Source organism: Rosa chinensis, chromosome 4, assembly GCF_002994745.2.
Source record: "Rosa chinensis cultivar Old Blush chromosome 4, RchiOBHm-V2, whole genome shotgun sequence".
Classification (NCBI taxonomy): domain Eukaryota; kingdom Viridiplantae; phylum Streptophyta; class Magnoliopsida; order Rosales; family Rosaceae; genus Rosa; species Rosa chinensis.
In genome coordinates this window covers 35669531-35681823 of record NC_037091.1, presented here as the reverse complement: position 1 = coordinate 35681823, position 12293 = coordinate 35669531, and the positions used below count along the sequence as shown (strand labels likewise).

The 12293-nt window shown below is 35.3% G+C and overlaps 1 pseudogene; it reads right to left on the bottom strand.

Annotated features, from left to right (window-relative positions):
• Positions 1-1443: 1443 nt before the first annotated feature.
• On the bottom strand, positions 1444-8905 carry LOC112199193 (annotated as a pseudogene).
• Positions 8906-12293: the final 3388 nt, after the last annotated feature.

The following is a 12293-nucleotide window of genomic DNA, read 5'->3' as shown; positions in this document are numbered from 1 at the left end:
GCCACCCTTTTTGAGAGAGAGAGAGAGAGAGAGAGAGAGAGATTGAAACGCATCATCATTGCTTAATACCCAACAATAGTGGGCTTTACACCCAACAATATATATGCACAAATGCTGCAATCTCACTGAACAAGAGAGAATTAGTTACCAAATAAAATTAACAAGCTAATATGAGTATCAATCTTGTATGAAAGCAAAAGTGTTCTGAACCCAACTGATAAAATGTCTTATGCAGAAATCAAATGATCCCAATCATACCAACCACTACAGAACATGATAAGGCTTGCAAGACCTTCGTCTCAAATTAGTAAAGAAGAGTATATAAATTATAGTGATAATTAACATTACCATCAGATTCAAGAGTCAAGACTACTACACAAATGACTGAGAACAAGCAGTGTCAAGACTAGTATAAATAAATGACTTGTCTGATAAGCAGAAAATTAACAGGATAGTATGAAACATGGTTATAACTAGCAAGAAACACTTATCGAAAAACTATTTCAGTAGGAGTAGTGGCATTCATCTAGGCTTCAGGCTTAGTTGGGATTGGAATTGTTGTGATTTATGCGAATTTAAGCCAAAAACAAACTAAATCCATCATACTATCTTTTGGAACCAACTCTGCCAAGAGATAATCATTTTGGGCCATCAATATATATACATTTGAAGCACAGAAGGATGTCTGTCGCACATATAACAAAAAGAACTATTGAAGTAATTTTCCTTATGGCTACTAAGAGCCATAGTGAATTCTATCAGAAGGTTGAATTCTTTGAACAGCTAGGGCCATGCTTTTTAATACAGAAAAGTATTTTACGGAAATACTAGACATGTCTAAAACAATTCAGATGGAAGCGGTATTTTTGCAAATGCTTGTTCACTTGTTCCTCTTGACTCAGATACTCGTAGAAAAACTAATACCACATAAAGGAGAATTATAACTAAGTTAATTTTATTGAATCGGGTCAAACCCAGACAAACAGACCTTCACTAAAAGTAGAGTTCTGCCATCCCTTCACATGACTCATGATTGTAGTGCTCTACCCTAACCACATTTATGGATTGTAAATGCTTGACTCAAAGAAGTGTACGACTCACATTTCATTAATTAATCCTATCAACAGATGTTAAAGCAACAGACACGCTTTTGTTAAGCTTTGCAATAGATGCCAAGCTTGTCTTGTCACGTACAAATACACAGACGAAAACTGATTAGTATTTAATACCTAAAAGAATTCCATATGCAGTCTTAATCTGAAACATATATGCAGCCAGCTCCATTTAATAAGAACTTTGATTGATGAAGGAGTATACTAGCAATTATTTATCGTTTATTTCGATCGTAATTACCTGTGGACGGGGGTGAAGATAATCAGTTGTATAATGTACACAAACCGTCGGGAGCCAGATTAGATTACTAATATATAGCAGCAGCAAAGGTTAAGGATCGAATGTCAAGTAGTGAAGTACACTTCCATTAAACTTGAACTTGTACATTTCAGTGTCAACCAACTTTCCCTCAGATATTAACATGCTGATCAAAAATTTTGATTGTAGTTACTAATTAGTCACGATCTTCAGTTTTACATTTCTTGTTGTTGGGTGCATTCAGTTCCTCCATATCTCCAACAGATCTAGTACTTGAAGAGTGTGTTTCCTTCAGCCACTTGAGGCATTCCTCTGCAGTCCCCAAAGGATGAGCAAGCTGCCATGCAAGTAGCTTCCTTTGCTGCCAGTAAAAGAATACAATGGCATGTTAAAGTTTTAGCTCCTACAGCAATCTTTTACAGTGTGCTGGAATTAGAATAGCTTACCCATTTACTGACAAGTGGTCCTCCAGATTTAAGCTGCAAAGCATCCATGACCTCCTTCCCATTAAGTAATGGCTTTACATTCCAGACTTTATCTCGACCTGCTCCACCAAGACATAAATCAGGATAGGCTGGACAGCCACACTAACCCATCCATGTACACAGAGAGCGAGAAAGAGAATAACACAGAGAGAATTTAAAAGCTAAAGACATGGGACGCTTTCTTGTCTCAAAGCTGCTACATGAAAAAACCCACTGTCTCAGGTTATCTGAGTCACCAGCAAGGTTTTAAAACGCCAAAGGCGTACCCGAGGCGTTTTCGGGAGAGCCTTGCAGCCTTAAGGCATAAGGCGTATAAGGCATAAGCCTTACGATATAAGAGCAACCAAAAGAACATTAAGCCTTACTTTTATATATACCACATTAAGAGCAACCAAAAGAACATTATTAATTGTCATTCACCCATAATAAATAAAGTACTAGAACCATATGATTCAACAAATTCACCAACATAAAATGAAATCAAAGATCTAAAGTTGAAAGACCAAAGATAAAGAACAATTGTTAAAATTTACTTCATGCTTGGAAATCATCATACTCATCAACTAGGAGATCACCATCCAAACTATCACTACCATCACTATCATCCCTGAAAATTCTCTGCAGTGAGAACAACTTGTGAAAATCATAGCAATATAAGCAAACATCCTAGCCTTCATATGTCTGTTTTAATCAGACAGTAACAAATTAATGCAACTCAGGCTCCATTTACTGTGAAGTATTTGATGGAAGATAGAATATTTCAGCAGATAAATGCTTTTCCCAAATAACTAGAACAGAATCTAATTCTGCTCAAACAAAATTTAATCCTCAAAGAATGATCAGGTTGCTCAAATTTCCTAATGAAGTGGGTACAGAACCAGAAAGTTTATTTTCATGGAGATACAAATCATAAAATGAAGTTAGGTTCTTCAAATCATAGAAGACCAATTTCTGGTGGGATTTTCCCAGACAACTGGTTAACAGACAGATCAAGATATTTAAGAACCAAAACGAGTTGCAAACATAACCAGTCAAAATGTATCTGTCTCCAACTTCTCCAAACATAACCAGTCAAATTTTGCAAATTTCCTATGAAAGATTATAACCCACATCATCTCGATGTCCACCCATCAACAAGTGATGCCCAAAAGTAAGACTTCTCCTTCAGACCCAGATACATATAATCATATTCATATATGATTGTCTAGACGGGAACAAATCGAACAACACAAACCCAGATCAATATAGCCTTGGTTCAAACACTATTTTCAAGATTTATAATGGAATCAATTGGAATCATACCTTCAAATGGCCTGTTGCGAATCAAGCTCCAATACCTTCAAATGGCCTGCTGCGAATCGAACTCCAATACCTTAAAATGGCCTGCTGCGAATCGAGCTCCGACACCTTCAAATTGACTGCTGCGAATCGAAATCGAGCTCCTAACTCGAACTCTGGGTTAGGGATCGAATTTGGTACCTTTTGGAAGAGAGAGGGCTGAAATTGGCTGTACAAAGTCCAAACACCTTCAGTCGCGACCTTTAAACCCATTCTGTTCCAAAAGACCAAAACGACGTCATTTTTCTTCTTTTCCAGAGCGTACGCCTTTAACGCCTTGAGCTCTGTTTTGGACGCCTTGAAGGACGCCTCAGCAGCCTCGTCGCCTAACCAGTGAAACACACTCAGTTTCAGGCCGGAAATCCGCTTTTTGAGCCTTTTTAATTCATTGGTCACCAGTATAATATTCTAGCAAACTTCTCTAACTGAAACTAAGAAATACCACATGTATATCATCTGAAACATGTGGTTAAAAGAGTCTGTTGATACCTAGATTATTTATGGACCTTTCAGCTTCTATAAGCAAAGCTCTGCGATCTTCTGGTTTGAGATTCTTGTTTAAGACGTTGGTGGGATATAAAAGTGTAGACATCAGCAAAGCAACTCGCCAAAAATCTTTAATTTCTCGTAAAAGAAACCCTGGACAGTTGAAAGTGCAAGGTTGACAATAAGAAGTTCAGTGGCTCAGAAAAAGAGTTCAACGTAATCAATAACCCAATCAGGAAGAGTCATTTAGAAGATACAATACACAGAAAAAAAAAAAAAAAACAAAATAAAAAACTACAAGCTTGATTTTAATTCAATACTACTCTAAACTCCTGAAGCATTTCCCAACACTTAATCATGATACACCACCAAAGATGCATGCCAAACTAAGGAACATAATATCCATTCAGAGAACAAAGGTTACTAAGACAATGAGTGACATATCACAAACTACGCTGCTATCTGTTGTGGAAGATTTTGATTCTCAGAAGGCTTATTTTCCTAGATAACTAATCCAAAAGTTTTCCTTTATTTACCATACTGAGGATACTGACAATGTAACCAAATTAACTATACATGATGACATCATTCTTGGACTTTGATATAATGAAAAGGCTGGCTTTTTTTTTTTTCCCCTCAAAAGGATAACAAGTCCAAGGGTTTTCCTTTAAGAACTATAGCAAGGATATTGAGGACAGTAATCATAACAAACATATGTGATGATATCAGTAAGGGGCTTAGATGCAGATATGGAGCTTCTAACTATGACAAATGCACTAACAGGATTATCACTGCTCAATTCAGACTAGTAAAAGGCATGTTTCTTTGCATATTATGGATTCCAAAAGTATGCAATACTGTAAACTTGGCTCAGCAAAACAATTATGACTCAGGAACTTATACCTGTTAACACTCGGAGATTCGATTATTTCGATGTAAGAGGGACATCAACATATTCTCTTCCCATATCAACTTCGGCGAGTTTTACATTTGGTACAAAGTGAGGAAGCAAAGACAAAAACTTCTCCAATGCATTGTGTAAATTTATAACCTGTTACAAAGATAATTTTGTGATGACATGTATCATTACTGCACATTCAAGAAGTAATGCTATAACTATCACAAGAGCTTAGCATTCAAGAAGTATATTAATCGGTTGAGAGAAACAAACTCAAACCCACAGTTTCAGCATTGCTGACTCCTTGTTTAAGGGAGTCTCTGAAAATATAATTCACGACAAGAACCTATAGTGAAAGAACAGAAGTTAAATGCTAAACTACAAATTGTTCAAAAAATAAATAAATAAATAAAAAATAGACGTGCTAAAATAAAAGCTTGATATCAACCAATTTCACATAATACCTACATGCTCCAAAATGAGTACAATAAACTATGAACTAGTTAACTCTTAGCCCCTTCTCACTATAACAACAGCAAAAGAATTCTTGCTTCTATTTAACAATATGACATTAGTTTTTACTTTGTCCATTCCATTTTACATGGTTCACAAATGAAGAAAAAAATGTTAAATACGTATTTAATAACATTTTTTGGTAATATGATGGCTTAACCAAAAGATATTATTGTTGGCTTAATATTCAATTCTACAGGCTATATGATGGTTCACAAATGAAGAAAAACAGAGGTTTCTAGCTTTCCATTGTTTGGTCATTCACGAAATTGAAACAGAAACTAAAACAAAGAGAAATAACACTCAAATATTGTTTTCAAAAGAGGTGAAGAAAGCCTTACATCTTTTGCTTTCCTATCTTTATACATTGTCTTCCTAAGTGGAAGGAACATTGCAGCATAAACGGAAAGCCTTCTTTGTTCGTCCTGAAAACCAAAAACACGGGAATAGAATTTGAAGAGTTGTAAAAACTAACAAATAACCATTGAATAACTACTACTTTAAGATGACAATAAATAAATAAATAACAAAAACTGCTAAAGGGATAGAAAAGAACATTCTTGTATTAAAAACCAGGCTATCACTCACATTGAAAGTAGAGTGCCCCACTAATTGAATAAGAATCCATGTACAATCCAAGTATGCGACACAATGCTGGATTAGGTAAGAAAAATAATCAATTAGCATTATACCCAAGAAAGAAACAGGGGACAAAGAAGGCAAAGTCAGAATTAGAATGTATTTTACATGTTGAATCAAGAATGATGCTTTGATAATAGTCCTAGAACACTAGTCGGGAAATACAATGAAGCAACAATTCTTATGAACTAATATTTCTAATATGTCTACAAATATATGAAATCATAGCTATACTTGTTGAATGCCATGTTCTTAAGTAACCATACCTGTCGCATCCTTCTGATGGCTCACACTGCGGATGAAGACTGAAGACAACCCAAAATAACTTCAAGTCACATATATAGGTCATAGCTTGGACGTACAGGTTGGTTTCCAGAGATCATCAGATCAATCTGATTAAGGAGAAGAAAGAAAATAATGAGTAGATAGTTCCTATATATGTACCTCTGGAAGCTTAAATTCCCAGTAAACTGCAGAACAATCATCAGTTAAAGGTATGGTAGACAGGAACTTACCTCAGCTCCAATTTGCTCTCTGCTAATTTTAGCTGATAGAGCAGCTTTCACTTCATCACAGGCAGAAGCTTCCTTTAGTTGTTCATCGAGTATGAATCTGAACCTTGCGCCTAAATCAAATGACCAAAATATGGTATGATTGAGTGTTACATTTTAAAAGGTGTGTATAAAAGTGAGACTCTGTTAAAATTTGTTGGAAAAAAAAATTAAAAAAATAAAAGAACCTTTACAATAAACTCAAGTGTTGCTAACTGAATAAAAAGGAAGCAAACTAAGGAGAGGAATATATTTGTTTCGTTTTTTTATTTCTTAAAGAGTAGCCTAATAAAACTGACTTTTCAAGGATAAGATGGCAAAGTACCAAAACGGATAGCTTGAAGAACTCGCGCGTAGCGGATCCTCCATAAATGTATCCTTTGGTGGTAAAGGAGCAGCAATTTTCCCACATTTTAGATTTTCAATTCCTGCAAAGCAGAAAAAATAAATAACTTCATAAATAAAAATAACTATAAAAATAATGATAATGATAATAATATTTTAAAACCAAAGTGGCAGATCCATTTGTGGGTTAAGAAAATCTGGAAAAATAAAGACATACAGACTAACCTCTATTAGTCCAATCTTCAATGGATTTGGTATTTGATATTGTAAAATAAGCTGTACAACGAAATGAAACAACCATTAAAAGCATAATTTATTCCAATCAAGTATAGATAAGGTTTAAAGTGTCGTTACTGTAGAGAAGAGGCAGGTGTATTAATTGCATAATACATATCAACAAGCACTATCTAAAATACTAATCACATTTTCCTAACATGGTTTCATTTGCGGCAAATTCTTGGAGAAGACATATACCTGTTAATAGTTAGATCCCTTCTCAGTGCATCCTGTTCTGGTGTGCCATACTTTTGCTATAAGACAAAAGAAAAATATAATCATACATTCAACTTGAGTAGCTTAAAATTTCATTCAACATGTATAATTCACTATTTGCAGTTAGCAGACTCAAAAGTTGATAAAAATTGAAAAAAAAAAATATATATCCAGAAGATAACTTTCTTGATTCATGGTGTCTAAAAGTTCAGCACGGTTATGTATATTAACCTAAACCTTATTCCAACCCAGATGGGTAGAGAGAACAGCTCTACATAAAATTCCACAATTTGTCTTCATGGATAATTTAGTTTCCTTTTCCTCACCCATCATAACTCCACATCTTGGTGTTATTGTGTTTGTGACACAGAACACACACGAAGATGGCAAATCTCCCATAGCCTTTGAATTGTCCAAAATAATGGAGCTTATACACACAAAAGACACTGTCTATCTCAGAACTTTAAGAGCTAAATCTGGTTCCATCCTTCCTTATACAAAAGTAAGAGGATGTGGCTATTTTCAGTGTACTCTCTACCCTTATTCCAAAGTAAGGTAATGTTACTAATGTCCTAAAGCTCAGATCAGTAACAAGCAAAACTCTAGAAGATCCATACATCCCAGAGCAAGAATTTACCATAGTAGGAATCCGTCTATCATCACTGGACTCTTCACAAATTATGAGTTCATCAAACTGGGTTCAGTTTTATTTGATTTTTCCACATAACCCACATAGAATTACTATAAAAGTTGAAGACTTTGGATTGATAAAGTTACGAACCCAACTAAAGAAAACGGTAAAATGGTTTACCTGAGGAAATGCGTGGAGGAAAAGCACTTTCTGTAGTAGCAGAGCCCAGTGTGAAAACAAAAACCCCAAGGACGGCCAAACTTGAGAAACCCAAAAGCAGAATTGAGAAATGAAAGAGTGAAATTTTGAGTCGAATTTCTGGGTTTTAGACTTTTAGTTGATTTGCTGCCTCTCTCATGAATCATGATTCTCACAATCTCACAGTTTCTGGGATTTACACTTTTCAGTCCAAGGCTCGAATTCTTCACTCTTGGTTTGCTCTCTTCGGCTCTCCCTCAAGCTGTGATTCTGTGAAGCTCGGTGACTCAAGCTTGGAGAAATTTTGGGTTCGGTTTCTGGATTAAAGCTTGGTGATTCTTCAAGCTCGATTTCTGGGTTCGAATTTCTTGAATCTCTTGTTAAGTTGCTTGGTTCGATTGAGTTTCTCATTCTTAAGTTTTCGGTTATGGGCTGTGGTGTTTCTGGGTTCGATTAAGTTGCCGGGTTCGAGCTGTTTTGAAATATCAATATTTGGCCTCTGTATCTATTTTGGATGGGAATTGAATCAATTATAATTGAATTGCATCTGTTTTGGCCGCTGTGAATGGTGTAATTGAATAACGAATATCAACGGTACACTTGATTACTTGTATGCTCAGTTTTTAATTCTGCTATATGTTAATGTTATCGAATTTTTGAATTTTTAGTAATTCATTTGACTTTTGAATTATGCTCTGTTTTGATAAACTGAATTGCATAATTTGTAAATATAAAAATGGTTGTTGGATATTGAATACTCTTTTTATTTATATAATTATATGTTATAAAAATAAAAATAAAATCGACTAGTCTAGGCTCTCCCTGAACGCTAGTTCTTTAGCTTTCACCCGACTAGCGCCTAACATTTTTTAGAACCTTGAGTAAAACTAACCATGAGCTTTAGTAGCGAAGCGTTTATCCAGATATTGCTTATCTTCCTCCCCCTCTCCTCTAGCATTTGCCTAGGGGTGGGCGTGGTGCGGTTCGGTTCGGTTTAAGGCCTAAACCGCAACTAAATCGTTTTTTTCGGTTGGCCTATATATCAAACCGCAACCGCATTACAAAAGGGATGAATCGATTATTTCGGTTACACCATTTTTCGGTGCGGAGCGGGTCTGTTTCGGTTTGGACCAATTTATTAATTTCAACTAGAAAGAGAGGGTCAAAATCATGCTTATTTTTACCTAATAGTTTCAATAAGGCATAAATAAATTTTGAATGCATTTAAAGTCCACACAAATTGGCAAATGTCACCCAAATATCAAGCAACTTGCAGAAAGACCATATTTGAACACTTAACAAACCCATATATATATATATATATATATATATATATATATCAATGATCAAGCAAACATAGCAACTTATTACAAACTGAAAACCTAAACAAAAATGGATTTCTTATATATTAAAAACCAACATTTCCATCAATAGAGAAATAATAAATAAATAAAATGTAATTAAAACAAATTCGGTGCGGGTCGGTTTAAATCGGGCGGTTTATGATTCGAAACCGCAACCGAACCGCTTTTAAGTGAAAGCGGTTCGGTGCTGTGTGACCATGAAACGACATCGTTTTAGTTCGGTGCGGTTACCGAACCGCATTTTCGGTGCAGTTCGGGTCGGTAACCGCATTTTCGGTACAAAGTACCCACCCCTACATTTGCCAACTTCCCCTTGACGCCCTTACGCCCTTAGAGACGGCGACATTTTAGTCTCTAGCAGGAAAAACTTTGCACTAGGGAAATTATAGTTACACCTACACAACATCAATCATCAATGCGACATGAATACTTGAAAAAGTCTCAAATGGACGAAACACTTTTCATACGTTAAGGCCTGAGGCCATAAGACACATTAAAATTAGTACCTAGCTAAGCGTACTGGCTTCTGTCTTTGTCACTGTCACTTTTGACATGAGTCCCCTGTTGACCGTTGGCTTTAAAAAATTAGACTAGAACATTATATACAAACTCTTTGAGACTGGTGTCTTTGTCATCGTTTCTAGATCCCCACCAATCCATTAATGGCAACCTCATTAGCTCATTGACAAATTTTCCATGAGTTCTACAAGATGGTTTATCAGTTTCCTTGTTCTTCTCCCTGACACCATTACTCCAAATTAAGCTGCAATATACACAAATCAAAATATATACATCCTTGGTTGCCTGTTGCATCACTAGAACTCTGTACTTTACACTTAGAAATTAGTTTCCATTATTGCATGACTTATGAGTAAATCTACGATCCAGTTTATGACGATACACTACTAGAATTATGGCCCCAGACATTGGCCAAAAACCGATGAGAAACAAAAACCCGACCGATGTCTTTGTGGGTGATGAGAAAGATCCGGAAAATGCAGACTTCGGTTTTTAGCCTATGTCTAGTATTCGTGTAGACATCGATTCCTAATTATGAATCAATGTAAATAGGTTTAAATAATAACAAACTTACATGTTTTACTATTGTTAAACCCACATTTTATTGTATTTAATGCTTAAAGAAATATAGATTACACAACACAAGTTTGCGTTTTAACATCGTTATTGATTTAAGAACCGATGACTGATACTGTTACAGACATCGGTTCCCATTTTAGAACTGATGTCTGGTACTCAGTAACATATCGTTTTCGACAAAAAATTGATGTATGTATATTTTAGTAACATCGATTTCCATTTTGGAACTGATGTCTGGTACTCAGTAACATATCGTTTTTGACAAAAAATTGATGTCTGTATATTTTAGTAACATCGATTTCCATTTTGGAACTGATGTCTGGTACTCAGTAACATATCGTTTTCGACAAAAAATCGATGTTTGTATATTTCAGTAGCATCGATTTTCATTTTGGAACTGATGTATATGTATTACTAGACATCAGTTTTTATGGTTAAAACTGATTTCAACTTTATATCTAGACATCATACTAGAAAGTACGTCCGCGCGATGCTGCAGGTTTAGGCGATAAGACTAGTAATCACAATCTTATAATGTTTGCCGAATATGCTATCGTTTTACATATCATAAAAGCTGGTTCACAAACTTTTTCACTAACTCTTACAAACTCTCTCTAATTCTTCCATTATCAAATCTATACATTTCTCCATTTTTGCCTTACAGATCACCAGGCTCTTCCACATTGTAAGTTGAATTAGATGCAAGAGAAGACTTCTATGTGGCTGAAAATTCCAGCATGACCAACCTATATATAATCTCCTCCATTTTGGCTACAAGGACAAATATGCCACAACCAACAATTCCATAGTCAAAGCTTTGTTTTCTTTTCTTCTTTCATGTTTGCTCTTCTCTTCGTGAAAAGTATCTACACAACTTCAAAATTCAAAAATCAATGATCAATGATCAATGATCAATTCATCCTCGTACTTTTACAAATTTAATTACATATATACATATCTAACTAAAGGGAGCAATATATATCTTGCCTTGTACTAAAGAAAAAACTGTGGAAGCCACAGTTAAATTCAATTTATCTAACTTATGCTTTTGTAATGTGGAAGCTGTCGTCAACTTTTCTTGTGTCTGCATTCACAAACTGAAACAAACAAAACAAACGTGAGAGAATTTTTTGGATCAGCACATTGAAATTCGATCTTAAACTCTTGCAGACTCGAAGTTAACATATATGCTATGAAGTATGTGAAAGATTAAACACAGAATATAAACACAATCAAGCTTTACTACAGATACATGTATAGTTATATTCAAACATCCAAGATCACCAACAAATAGTTTAGATACAGTTATGTTCAAATGTTTGTAGTAGTTATGAAACATGTACATATTGGAGTTAATGGTCACGTACCTGGAGCAGCCATGGATCAGGAATAGAGATAGTGCAAACGAGATCTTCTGCGAAGCTCTAAAGTCCAAGAGTCTCTCTATGGGGCAAGACGATGAAGACTTGTGTATTAGAGTTCACAGGGACCTCATTTATATAGAGGTGTCATCAACAGAGTTCTACCCATAAGAGAGACTCTGTTTTACTATGACTGATCCTCTATATCATCATCAGTATTTATCTCTTACTTGCCTATGTAGATAAGCAAATAATTAATCAAGTACTTATCAATATAAGATCAGATATTAATCTCAATATCGACACAAAAGTGGAACTCATCACAAACTCTTATAACTTAATCACCTAGTCACTGAACTAATCACAATCACTTAGATAAATGTCATTGAGTCCATACGTAAGTGTCTTACAGTATGAAGCGCTAATCTCAAGTTTTCATACATACTCACCTCTAATTTGATATCTGTCCTTGTTGCATGCGCTCTGAGAGAACCATATTCAAAATGCCTTGATAAACTCCTGT